Here is a 13,013-nt window from a genome sequence, read left to right as displayed (position 1 = left end):
TTCAGATTAAGGTTTGCATGGAACCATGTTCCGAGGTGTCTTACCGCAGTACACAGTCCTCTCTCTTCCTCTGTTTAGAAAGAGCTTAAGGCTTTTCTATACAGCCAGTTTGAGTTGATGGGCGGCCATTATTCTATGTTTCACTGGAGAGACTGGTCCCTCCCCTCCAGTGGCAGTGAGTCAATTGGGGGCGCTGGGGCGTTGCCCCACTAGCCATATCGCCCTAAATTCATGCAAGCAAATCAAATTAAGCAATTCTGAATTCTCTCAACTCCTGGACCTCCACTCTCGCGCTGGTGGGTCTTGAGCGCGCGGCAATCGGCCTCTGAACGGGGTGGGGATGGGGCTGCAGCAGCACTCAATGCAGTCTGAGTAACAGTCAGACTGTCACTGACAGCGGCGCGTAGTGCGCATGTTCAGGTTTGAGCCCGTACATGCGCACTGTCAGCCACTACTATATCTTCAGTAGAAGAGTGAGGGAAGGGCGAACCCGAGAGGCTGTTGCAGGCCTAGTGGGCAGGCTGTATCCGTGCCCTAGCCAATCCTGGCGCTGCTAATGCAGTGTCTGGATTGGCTGAGAGTCAGACACCGGCCGCGCAGTCTAAAGTTGTTCCTGCTCTGGACCAGCCCAGACCTGTTCCTGCTCCAGAGTTCGGACCGGCCCATGAACTGGACGCAGAGGCAGCGCGGACCGGGATCGGGCTCAGGTAAGTTTTTTATTTTAACCCCCCTCCCCCACCCCCTGAGAATTGCGAGCTGCAACTGGAGTAAAAGGGATTTGTGCAAGCCAACAAGATAAAAGTGAAAAGCTCTTCTTCTGAATATGCCGTCAGAGGCTGTGTCTCGAGACTTCTACAGTCTTCCCTAGTCCCTACGAGTGAATGGACCTTTGTTTAAGTTCACAATTCAGTTTGTCCTTTAATCAGTGCATAATGTTTTGACATGGCATAGATATGCTCATTTATTGTTGTCACGTCTTTTGTAATTATACGTATGAAGTATGTCTTCCTCCATCTTACCTCTTGTGTTTAGAAGATCACTGTAAGCACGATCTGCGTTTCGCATCTGTTTAACCAGATGCCGGATATGCGGCATTGTCAAGAAGTAATTAGGTTATGTGCCACGCGCAATACAAACAATTAACCTGGAAAATATGATATTTTTGTGCACACTTTAATAATACTGGGACGTGCAGTAAAGACTGTGGATAGGCTCTGTATAGCCATTGAGGCTGAAGGTCTGACAATGTTGGCGATCTGCAGTGTGTGTATCTACCTTTTCATAAAGAACATTTCCGACGGTTGAATTAATGTGTAGTCTGTAATCCTGCTCGATGTGTGATATGTACATTAGCACGTGTTGCCATGTGGTGTGTCGTGCGTTACTTCAACGTGATACAATGTCGTATGGCGTCCTTTGATGCCACATGGGGCACCCTGGCATGCCGAGCTCTCACAGGATTTGTTGACATGTGCTCTGACGTCACGGGGTGTTTGTGGTTCACTGGAGTGCGGTTCTGTGCTTTGCCATGATGTCACGTGCCCGGTGTAACCTGTTGTACACGGGGTCCTCTCGCCTGGTGTACTGTGCTGTCCTGCTCTGGTTTAGGGCTCCATTGTAATGAGATGTCTTTTGAGATCCCGTTGTGGGTTGTCATTTGTATAAAGCAGACAACCAACTGGCACATAGCATGAGACAGATGTCATGTGTGGCTAGGTTCCTAGGCAATATGATTTAAGTAGGTGTAGCGATAGAGCATTTACTCATTTTTCAGGTGACGAGGGTTACAAAACAACCTATGCTTCTTCCCTTCCACTCTGTTAAATGAAAACATACGTCTTATGCCTGTACCTAGTGTCGGTACATGTACGCCTCAGATGACGTGTATAGTTTGTTGTTTTACATAGTGCCCTGTTTTGGGTATGGGTGTCTTACTGTGACCACCTTGTCGAATTAAAACCTGCCCCAAACACTTATCAGTGCTGCATGCCTAGGCAAAAGAGCACAGCTTCTGTGGGGAGATGGGAGGCTTTGGTTTATGGGCTGGACAGTGCTACAAAACGCCATCTCTTTCCCTGTCACAGTGTAAAAAGGAAAGCACACATCTACTCAGGTATCAGGCTGGCGTGCGTGGCTTTAGGCACTATGTGCATTGTTGGTGCAGTGGAAAGTGCTCAGTCTGCCTCCTTCATGGCAGCTCATACAGGCTTCATCGTCATCCATGTGTGCTGCTTGAGTGAACAGATTTCTTGTTATTTTACTAGAACGGTGTTTTGAGCTGGTGAGCAAGAGCCCCAAATCTGTCGGTAATGATCTTAAGTAGGGCTCTCCTGTCTCCCACCTGCTGCCTAGTCGGAATAACATGTGCAAACTCATTTTAACCCATTTACCGCTGCAGCGATTTTGCGGCAGTGCGGCACTTCCGCAAAATGGGCGGGGCCGCATTGGCCGACGGCAGCACTGGGGAGGTAGTGCTGCCGTCGGCCAATGGCCGACAGCAGCACGGAAGGGGTTAACACAGGGCTGTTGGTGGTGTTTGTAGGACATTCATGACTGCACACATCAGTAATGAAAGGAGAACATATTCCTGTCTGCATCATAAAACAGAATTAATGGCACTTTCTGCTACGTGCTTCACTGGTTTAAGTTCTCAAGTTAAAGGGCGGTTGCAGCAGAAGGAATTGTCACTGCTTCAACTGATAATCCTCCCTGTGCGCTATGAACAGGTCCACAAATTGTGTCATCCTGCAGCGTGTTGCTGCATAATTATGCCAGCATTGGCGGTTTCTTTAATCTTCTAGCCAATTCATCCACCCCTTCCTTACTGCATCCCTCTATTCGCGCCACAACCTCATCCATTGACCCATAGCCTACACATCCATTCATTCACCCATCAGCATATTTGCCCATTCATCCATCCATCTATCTCAAACACATTTATTCACTCCCCCACCCATCCACCCACATCACCAATTATCTATCCTTACATACATACATACCTGCATGCATGCATCCACCACCAATCCACCCATCCACAACTCTGATTTCTGAGCAATGAATGCATAAAACATTAAGGCTTTCACTTGGTGCACAATAAATCATTATGCCGTCTCCTGGTGTGCCGCCTCTTGTGTCATCGCCGATTGGGGCGCTACTCAGTAAATCCTAAAAAAAAGAATATATATATATATACACACACACACAATCCCTCCAGGGCAGCTTCACAGAAACGGGCATGGAGTATCCTGTGATTTTGCACACCAAAGAAAAAAGAGAAGTGAAGCACAACTTGATAAATCACTGGCTATATTGTGTCTCAAGGGTGGCAGAGCTTCAATCCTTACGTGTTTCAGCCATTAGTCATGGCCTTGCTCACAGGTGAGGAAAGTCTCATTGAATAAACTCGCACTGTTTAAATTACAATGATCACGTGACCTGGTGCAATCCTACAATTCCCAAAATGCAACCGGGTGTAGTTGCAAACTGTGGTAGATGTACAATAATGCTGTATAGCGTCTTGATGCCAAAGTCTGATTAAAATCATTGCGCAGTGCTTAGACTGTGACGTGATGTAGATCCTGCTGGATAGCATCTCAAATCACAGTTTAAAAGTCTGTGTGCACTGTAATGTTAAAAAAATTAAATGTGACATATACATTGTGCAGCGTTTACCTGTCATGTTTAAAGTCCTCATAATGTGCTGCCCATGGTATCACCATATCTTTGAACACAATGCCAGAGAGTCCAAGTTGGCAAGAGGAGACGTAACACCTCTTTTACTCCCTTTCGCACTGCCGTGCAAAAATACCTGGGAAATCCTTTTTTTCTGCACGTGGAACATATATGTATTTATCTATGCATATATGTAAATATAAATGTGTGTGTTTATTTTTTAATGGAGAACCACCTTTTTTCATTCCTTACCTCCCTTTCCCTATACCCACTTCCTACAACCAAAAATCATCCTCACCTCCCTTTACCTCTAACTACCTTTAAACCATAAAATCATCTTTACCTCCCTTTATCTCTATGTGCACATAAAAAATTATCTTATTTACAAAAATATTTACCTGCCTGATAAAGTACTGTGTGAAAAATGTAGACATACTTAACTGTGTGGCAAATAGATGCATGTAATGGATGCTTGGTAAAGGCTGGTTCCTGTGTGTTATATTAATTTTAGTTACTTTGTTTTAGTCCTTATCATATGCTTTCAGAATATGTAATATTATTTCAACATGTAATATTAATTTTAAAGTTGATCAACATAAGTTCAATGCAAACCATATTTATTTAAACAGGGGTCACATTAATTTAAACATAGCATAAGTTCATTTTGATATGTGGTTTATTCATTTCAAATGATGCTACATTTATCTCACATAGTTTCTTATTTATTTCAAAATATGCCATATTAATTTTAAGAAATGTCTTATTAATTTTGATATGGGCCATATTAATTTCACCAGGTGTCATATTCATTTCAAAGTGGTTCATATTCATCTTAACATGTGTCCGATTCCGTGCAATGAATGTCATATTTATTTCAATGGATGTCATATTCACCTTAACACTCGCTATGATAATTTTAACATGGGTCATATCCATTTCAACATAGGTCATATTCATTTTAGTACATGCAATATATATTTTGATGTGTATCAGGTTAATTTCCAAGCATAATATATTCATTTTGATAAGTTTCAATTTAATTTCAGCATTGGTCATACTTATTTTAAGACATGTTGAATATATTTAAATGGGCCTCATATTAATTTCAGTCCATGTCATAGTCATCTTAGCACGTGTCTTACTTCTTTCAATGGATGTCTCATTCATATTAACACATCCTATATTAATTCTAACATAAAACATATCCATTTCAACACGTATCATAATCATGTTAATGTGTATCATATTACTTTCAATGTAACTCGTATTCATTTTGATACATATCATGTTCATTTTAACGTTACTTGTATTCATTTTAAAACATGTCAAATTAATCTCAATGAAGCTCATATTCATTTCAACACATTTAGTATTCATTTTAACATATGGTATATTCCGTTTAATCAATGGTAAATTTATTTCAATGCATGCCGTATTCATATTAACGCTTGTCATATTAATTTTAAGATGCAACTTTTTTATTTTAGCACATATAATATTCACTTGAAAATGTGTCATATTAATTTCTATGCATGCCATATTCATTGTGACAAATGCCATGACAATTTCAGCGTTGGTCATTCTCATTTTAAGGCATGTCAGCTTCAATTCAATGGGGCTTATAATCAATTTAACACAAGCCATATTCATTTTAAATAATCTTCTTTTATTTCTGTATATCTCATATTCATTGCAATCTGGGTGACATTCATTTCACCACAATTCTCATTCATTGCAACATGTGTAATCCTTATTTCAGTTTATGTTATATTGTTTTCAATGTGCATTATATTCTTTTCAGGATATAATATATTAATTTCAGAAACTTACATTCATTTCAATCTTTCATATTCATTACAATGCATGCCGTATACCTCTTAGCATATGCAAGTCATTTCAAGGAATGTCCCATTCTGTCTGATGCACATTATATTTGTTTCAGTGATAGCTATAATATTTACAGTAAGGGCCATATTTATTTTAGTATAATTGATATATATTTCAGTACTGCCCTTATTCAGTTTGGAGTGTGTTTTATTCATATTAATCACTAAGTAGCATATTCAATCTGCCAGGTTTCATATTTATTTTCAATTCAGGTCAGATTCACTCTGCCAGGTATCATATTAATTTTGACACATATTAAATTCATTCTGGTGTGTGTCATTTTCATTTTGCAGCAGGCTATGGATTTCAGAAGGTGTCTTATATGGGGATCTGTAATTTTGACATGAACGGCTTCCCATATATATCGCCATCAAGTGGTTATTTAAAGAATTACGCTTCAGATCCTTCTGCAGAGAAACTCGAGTCTGTTAAGCCATGTTTGAAATAACATTTACAGCTATGGATTAGGAATGAAACCACAGCCACGGACTACATGAGCAAAGGCATATATACGTATACCCACATTTTAAAAATGCATGTTATCAAATTAAATAATAGGTGTTATTGCCCACATAACTGGCACTCATTTTGAAAACATGAGCAGGATGAAAAGCTGGTTTATCCTCAATGAGATATGAATCTTTGAACTTGACACTGCCTACAGATTTCTAGGGTCCGATTGCAATAAAAATTGGTCCTGGCTTCGCTCCTGCCAAGCGTAGCACCATTCATCTCTAGACACGTCCCTGCCCCATATTCTACATAACGTGAACTGTATTTAAAGACCACTTCAAATACATTAGGTAATGTCATGAGCAGGAGCAGCTACACAAGTGTTTACAACACATATTGGGCAGTTTTCAGTAACATGCACACTCCACAAAACACTTCAGAAATAGGCCATAATCCACTCACACTTCTGTGCATTTATAAATTAAAATCTGTTTACAACAAAATGACACACTGCGACGCCACAAACCATGTTGCTGTGCCAAGTTGCGTGATTTTAAAAGCACAGGAATGCATCACATATGCAACAATATGACGCATCCCTATACTTCCCCAGCGTTGGCGCACAATATGCTGCCAAAGCAGGCCCCCTTGCACCATGGTGCAAAGCTGCCAGTGCTGCGGGATCAGTCCATCCTAAAGCTACAAGCCTATTTCAAAGTGGAACACTCTGCTAAAAGAGTTTCCTTTGATTTCATGCTGAAAATGAATGATTATGAGTAAAATAAAGTGCCGCAATATGCCGCTAAATTTCCACATTTGTGCCGCTAAATTTCCATATTTGTGCCGCTAAATTCCCTAATCCATGCCGCAATATCCTGGGGGGTCTGCCTAATGCCGGAGTTGATGATAGAACCCAGGTACTAAGTCGGGTCTTCTTACCGAAGACGAACAAGTAGGCCACTGTACCAAGTTCCCGTCCGGCGAGGCGAGACGCCGTCGCCAGGCAACCACACCAGGCGCCCCTCCGAGTGCCCTGATTGCCCCGGTGGAGGAGAAAGAGAGTGGGGCTGGAGCTAAAGGGGGGCCAGAACGAACACGAGCAGAGTGGCCGGGAAACTCGGGCGCAGTGCAGATGCCTGCTTCGAGTCCCACGGACAGCCCGCCCCCCCTGGGCACCGAGGACATGCCCAAACAGCCGCCCAGCCGGGGAGCCCGGGCCCGCGTCTGCAAGTCGTCCCGCTAGCCGGACGACCGGAGTCTACTGGGGCGTGAGGGGCACCCTAGTGGAGGACAGGCCCCCCCGTGCCCGCATGCTGGGCATGCCCCGCCTCATCGCCCTACAAGGGTTCCGCATGACCAGCCGCCCCCACTACCCCGCTGGGACCCGTGGGCAGCGGGGAGGCCAGAGTTCGAGGGGGGGCACACCAGAGGAACTGAAACCCTTGCCCAAACTTGCGATAACCTCCCTCAGCGGCCTGCTGCTAAGCGGGCCGCAGGGCCCTGCTGCGACCCCCCCCTAGTGGGGGGAGCGAGCACGAGGGGGGCGACACAATATCAAACATTCACCCATGAAGCTAGTCCCCCCTCCTCGTGGCCCGCGCTAAGCAGGCCGCCAGACCCTGCTGCGACCCCCCTAGGGGGGGAGCGAGCATGAGACGGGGGTAGGCGAATGAGACTCACCGCAGGACGCTGCTGTAGAGAGGCTCTCGGGCACAACCAAACATCTCGGGAGAAGCGGCCAAAGAGACCGCAAAAAGGGGGGAGGAAGCCTTTATACTTTCGCCCTCCCCTCCCCGGCCGGCAGTGACACGCCCCCCGGAAGGGGTGGCGACCCTGGGCTGGCATGTGTGCCATCTTGGGGGCACTAAGGGGCCGCCCTCTTATGAGGGTCCCCTGCGGGGACGAGTCGGTCCACCCACAAGAATTACATACAGCAATGGCAAGTTTAAAAGGTGTGGGTGAAAAAATAAACTATATTAAGTGATTGGTGTTTGTTAAAAAAGTGTCGCACTCGCTAAGGTGCTATACGTGTTAGAGGGGGATTCCCTCTGCTTTACTGTACATATAACATAAAGACACAAACAGACGTACAAGATAGAGTCAATGAGAATGGTATTCTTTTAACACAACATGTTGCCGGCTTCTAAGGTGCGTGAACGACCTAGAGCGGCAGGTAGAACGTGGCCATGAGGGTTTACATGGCGGTGTGATTTATAGCGTTTTTAAAAACGGAGTGGCGGTGGTGGGCTAAACAGCGAAGCGAGCATAGCGTGAGGTGCAGGTAAGTATTGTACATTTTCCTCACACTTGTTAATTGCTGTTAAAGCCTCCTGGGTCACCTGGCAGGGGGAGAAGACCCTAGGTATTGTAAAAAGGCATAGGATAGAGCTGAGCCTGTGGGGAGAAAGATACTGCTGCTTACCTAGATCGTAGTGGTGAATCAGCATGGTTACTCACGGAATTGCCGATCTGCGTGCTCCTGCAACCTATCGTCCTGCTCCGGTGTCCCGAGTGAAGGATTGAGCTCCTAGGTCGGGTTTGAGTAGCCCGTATCATTCACAGCACCTGGGGTAGGAGTGAAAGCAGTGGGTGTGGTCGCGCAGAACGCGTCAAGTCATCTACCGTACTGCGCATGTGTGCGCAATCAGTGCTAGTTTGAGCGCATGCGCGGAATGGGAACTCTGTACTGGACAGCGCTTGCGCAGTGAGTGCTAATGAAGTACCAATAGTAGTGGCAGCGCTGGAGGGTAACAGACCATGTTGCAGTCAGGTTACGGTTAGAGATGGGACTATTTAAAAATCGGACTACAAACTACAAAATAAAAGCAAATAAGGGTAAAAAGAGATACAGACTGGGGGCAGACCACGAGTCAGAACGTGTCTAGGACGTTGAACAGGGGGTTAGAGTTAATGGGGGCTGATTAGTTAGCCAGCGCATTTCACGGAATGGAGTCATTGAGCCCCTCTATGTGTGTGGAGAGACGGTATATCCAGCGCTGTTCTTTGGAAAGGAGAGTTTTCTCATTGCAGTCAGATACTTCAAATTGTTCAATCACTGTCCATGTAAAATCATTTGGGGTGTGATTATGAGTGAGAAAGTGTTGTGTCAGTTTACTGATGTTTTTACCACAGCGCATGGTGCTTCTGTGCTCAGTCATCCTTGTCCTGACTTTTCGGGTGGTCATGCCAATGTATCTGAGGCCACACCGGCTTGTGATGAGGTACACGAGGTTGGATGAATTACAATTAGTAAACTGGCGTTGTATCCAGGTTTTGCCGTTTTCTAGAGCAAGTGTCTTGGAGGGGGTGGTCAGGTGAAAGACACTGCAATTGTTACAAAGTTGGTGGCCAGTTACTTTAGGTAGGCCCCAGGCGTTTAGGATCGTGTTGCCTGTCGGCCGGGGATTTTTCCTTGGTCTTGTGGATACCAATTGATCTTTAAGATTCTTTGCTCTTTTGTAAGCGAACCGTGGTGGCTCCCACTCCCTGGTACCAGAATTAATGATTTTCCAGTTTTTGCGGATTATGTTGGATACTTCGTTTGAGGCAGTGTTGTAGGTGGTAACACAGGTCAAGATGGGTGTCTCCGGTGGTTTGATGATGGTTTCCAAGAGTGCTTCCCTGTTCTGATTGCGTGCTCTTTTGCAGGTTTTGGAGATGATTCTAGTAGGGTAGCCTCGATCCCAGAGTTTGTGGACTAGTGCTTTGGACTGTGATTTGTAATCTTGAATATTACTGCAATTGCGTCGTATGCGCAAAAATTGACCGAATGGTAAGTTTTCCCTAAGCGGTCTGGGGTGGAAACTGTCAAATCTCAGTAATTAATTCCGCGATGTTGGTTTGTAATGTGTGGTGGTTGTCAGGCCATTCTGTTCAGCTCTGATGTTAAGGTGCAGAAAAGCGAGTTCAATGGGACTGCTAGTGCAGGTGAACTGAAGGTAGGTGTCGCGGTTGTTGATCCATGTCAGGAATTCTTTCAAAGTGTCCTCATTGCCTTCCCAGATAATGAAAATGTCGTCGATGTAGCGACGCCAGGTTATGATGTTTGCTGAGTAGGGGTTGGTAGGGGCATCGATGTGCGTTCGTTCAAAATGATGAACGTAGAGCCCCGCCACGCTGGGGCAAAAACACTCCCCATAGAGGTTCCGTTGGTCTGGAGAAAGAACTTCCCCTCATATTCGAAATAGTTCTCTTTCAACGCCAAAGCAGCGCAGTCCAGGATGAAGTGACGTGGAGTCCGGTGTTGCCAAGTGTTCTCCATCAGGACATCATGGAGTACTTCTAAGGTGGCATCTTGTGGCAGGCTTGTATACAAGCTCTCTATGTCCAATCCAACAAGGAGTTGTGTTTCTGGGTTGAAGCCAATGTCTTTGATGATGTTTAGGAGATGTTTTGTGTCCTGGATGTAGGACGGTGTCTTTTGGACCAGCGGATTGAGATAGAAGTCACAGAAGCGTGATAATGGTTCTAAAAGGGACTGGATGCCTGACACGATGGGTCTGCCTGGTGGCGGGGTGACCCCTTTGTGCACCTTGGGCACTGTATAAAAATAGGGTACTCTGACATTTTGTGTACAGAGGTAATCCGCCTCCTGTTTGGATATGTAGTCTGCATCGCTGGCATCTTTAATAAGCCCGTTGATTTTCTTCTGTAGTTCTTCAGTGGGATCTTTTTTTAGACATTTGTAGTTTCGTGTGTCGCTTAAGAGTCTGCGACATTCAGTGTCATAGTCGCGCTTGTTCATGACCACAATGCCGCCCCCTTTATCCGCTGGTTTGATAATGCGGGTGGGATCATTTTGTAGACGTTTGACGATCTCCCTGTCCTGGTGGGAGAGATTGTTAAAGTTATTTTTTTTGTTGGTTTTTTTTTACGTGTTTGTATACAGCACTTCACTAACGATCTACAACCTGACTCTGGCTTACACAAAGTTAAATTAATTTTTTATGAATATATATATGTTTGTAATATATAGGCACGGGGACATTAAGTGATTTACCCAGAAACAGCGTTTGGTGAGCCGTGGCGGGCCTGGGGCCCGACTCCCCTGTGCCAAAGTCGGCAGCTCTGGCTGTTAGGCCACAGTTTGATTTGATTTGATTTGATTTGATTTGATTTGGACTTATAGAGCGCATGGCTGCCCTGGAGCGTCCCAGCGCTGATCCTAATCTGAACCTGATGAACTTAAGCGAGAGGCAGAGTTAGGGGATGGTAGGGAACAGAAAGGTTTTGAGCGCTCTTCTAAATTTCAGATGACCCGGTTCCATTCGGAGTTCTCTAGGAAGGGCATTCCATTTATTTGACACATTCAGTGAGAACCGGCGGCCTCCTGTTCGTGCCTTCCTCACTCTTGGAACAATGGCCAGATTTTCTCTATCTGAGCGAAGGGCCCTGGTCGACTTGTACGGTCGGATCAGTCCTCTTAAGGCTGGAGGGCCTTTGCCCTGCAGAGTCTTATGTGCGATGCAGAGAGACTTAAAAGTGATCCGCTCTTGGATGGGAAGCCAGTGCAGGGCTTTCAGCAGTGGTTTGGCTGAGGCCCGTCTCGGCGCCCCCATCAGCAGCCGGGCTGCGGCGTTCTGAGCTCACTGAAGAGTATTAATAGTGGCATGAGGGGCTGCGAGGAAAAGGGAGTTGCCATAATCCAGTTTGGACAGGATCAGACCCTGGATTAGCAGCTTTCTGGATTGAAACGGAAGGAGAGGGAGAACCTTCCGGGCTGCTCGTAGCAGGCCGAAGCAGCCTCCAACCACCTTCTGCGCATGGGTCTTGAAGGTCAGTTGGGGTTCGAACCAGATCCCTAGGCTTTTGATTTGCTGCTTGGGGGGTGGAAGATCTCCCATACAGGCGGGCCACATCTCAGGGGGCAGAGAGGTGAATTGATTGCCTAAGAACATGATCTCCGTCTTAGATCCATTTAGCTTCAGTTTCGAGCTAGACATCCAGGAAGAAATGGCTGTAAGACAGTCCGGGAGATCGTCCGGGCGGCCCCCGTGTTGAGACAACGAGACGACAAGCTGGGTGTCGTCTGCGTAGCTTATGGATTTAATCCCGAATTGGGCTACTACCTTCTCTAACGGGGCCATGTAGACATTAAACAGTGTGGGGCTGAGGGAGGAGCCCTGCGGCACCCCACACTGAAGAGGGAAGGCCTTCGACATGGACCCATTTTCCCAGATCCTGAAGGATCTCTCCTCCAGGTAAGACTGCAACCATTTAAGGGCTGATCCTGTAATGCCCAGCAGGGCCAAGCGTTGGGCCAGGACTGCATGATCTACAGTATCGAATGCAGCACTTAGATCCAGGAGGATCAGAGCTACTGATCCCCCTGAATCCAAGATGCATCTTACCTCTTCAGTCACCGCCAGAAGGGCGGTGTCTGTGCCCTGACCCGGGCGAAAGCCAGTCTGAGAGTCGCTGAGAAGGTGGTTAGACTCTAGGTATTCTGAAATCTGCCTATTCACCACTTTTTCGGCCACTTTGCTCAATCCAGGTAGGAGCGAGATTGGGCGAAAGTTGGCCAAATCGGAGGTGTCTAAACCTGGTTTCTTTAAAAGCGTTTTGACTCTGGCCTGTTTCCAGCTCGGGGGCACTATGCCCGAGGATAGTGATGAATTAAGTAGCTCGGTGGCTACAGGGGCAATGGTGTTTAGGGTTTGCTTAAGAATGTGCATCGGGACTGGGTCTGAGGGAGAGCCACTTTTAATAGTGGAAAAGATGTTACAAAAGTCTTCCTTGGATATAAGACTGAAGGCCTCAAATTGAGGACAGGTAGGGTCAGGAGAAGGGGTCTCGATGGGACCAGTGGCAGAGGATTGAGGAAGGCTGTCTAAAATTTTCAGAATTTTGGTGTCGAAAAATTCTGCTAACTGATTGCATTTCAGTACCGGGTCGTTATGGACCAGGGTGGGGGCTGGGACTTTAAGGAGCTGGTTCACAATTTTGAAAGTTTCTCTGGAAGAGTTAGAAGAGAGACAAATTTTTTCTTCAAAAAAGGCAGC

The sequence above is a fragment of the Lissotriton helveticus genome, chromosome 12 (assembly GCF_964261635.1).
Source record: "Lissotriton helveticus chromosome 12, aLisHel1.1, whole genome shotgun sequence".
Lineage (NCBI taxonomy): Eukaryota > Metazoa > Chordata > Amphibia > Caudata > Salamandridae > Lissotriton > Lissotriton helveticus.
Note: the sequence above shows the minus strand (reverse complement) of the source record.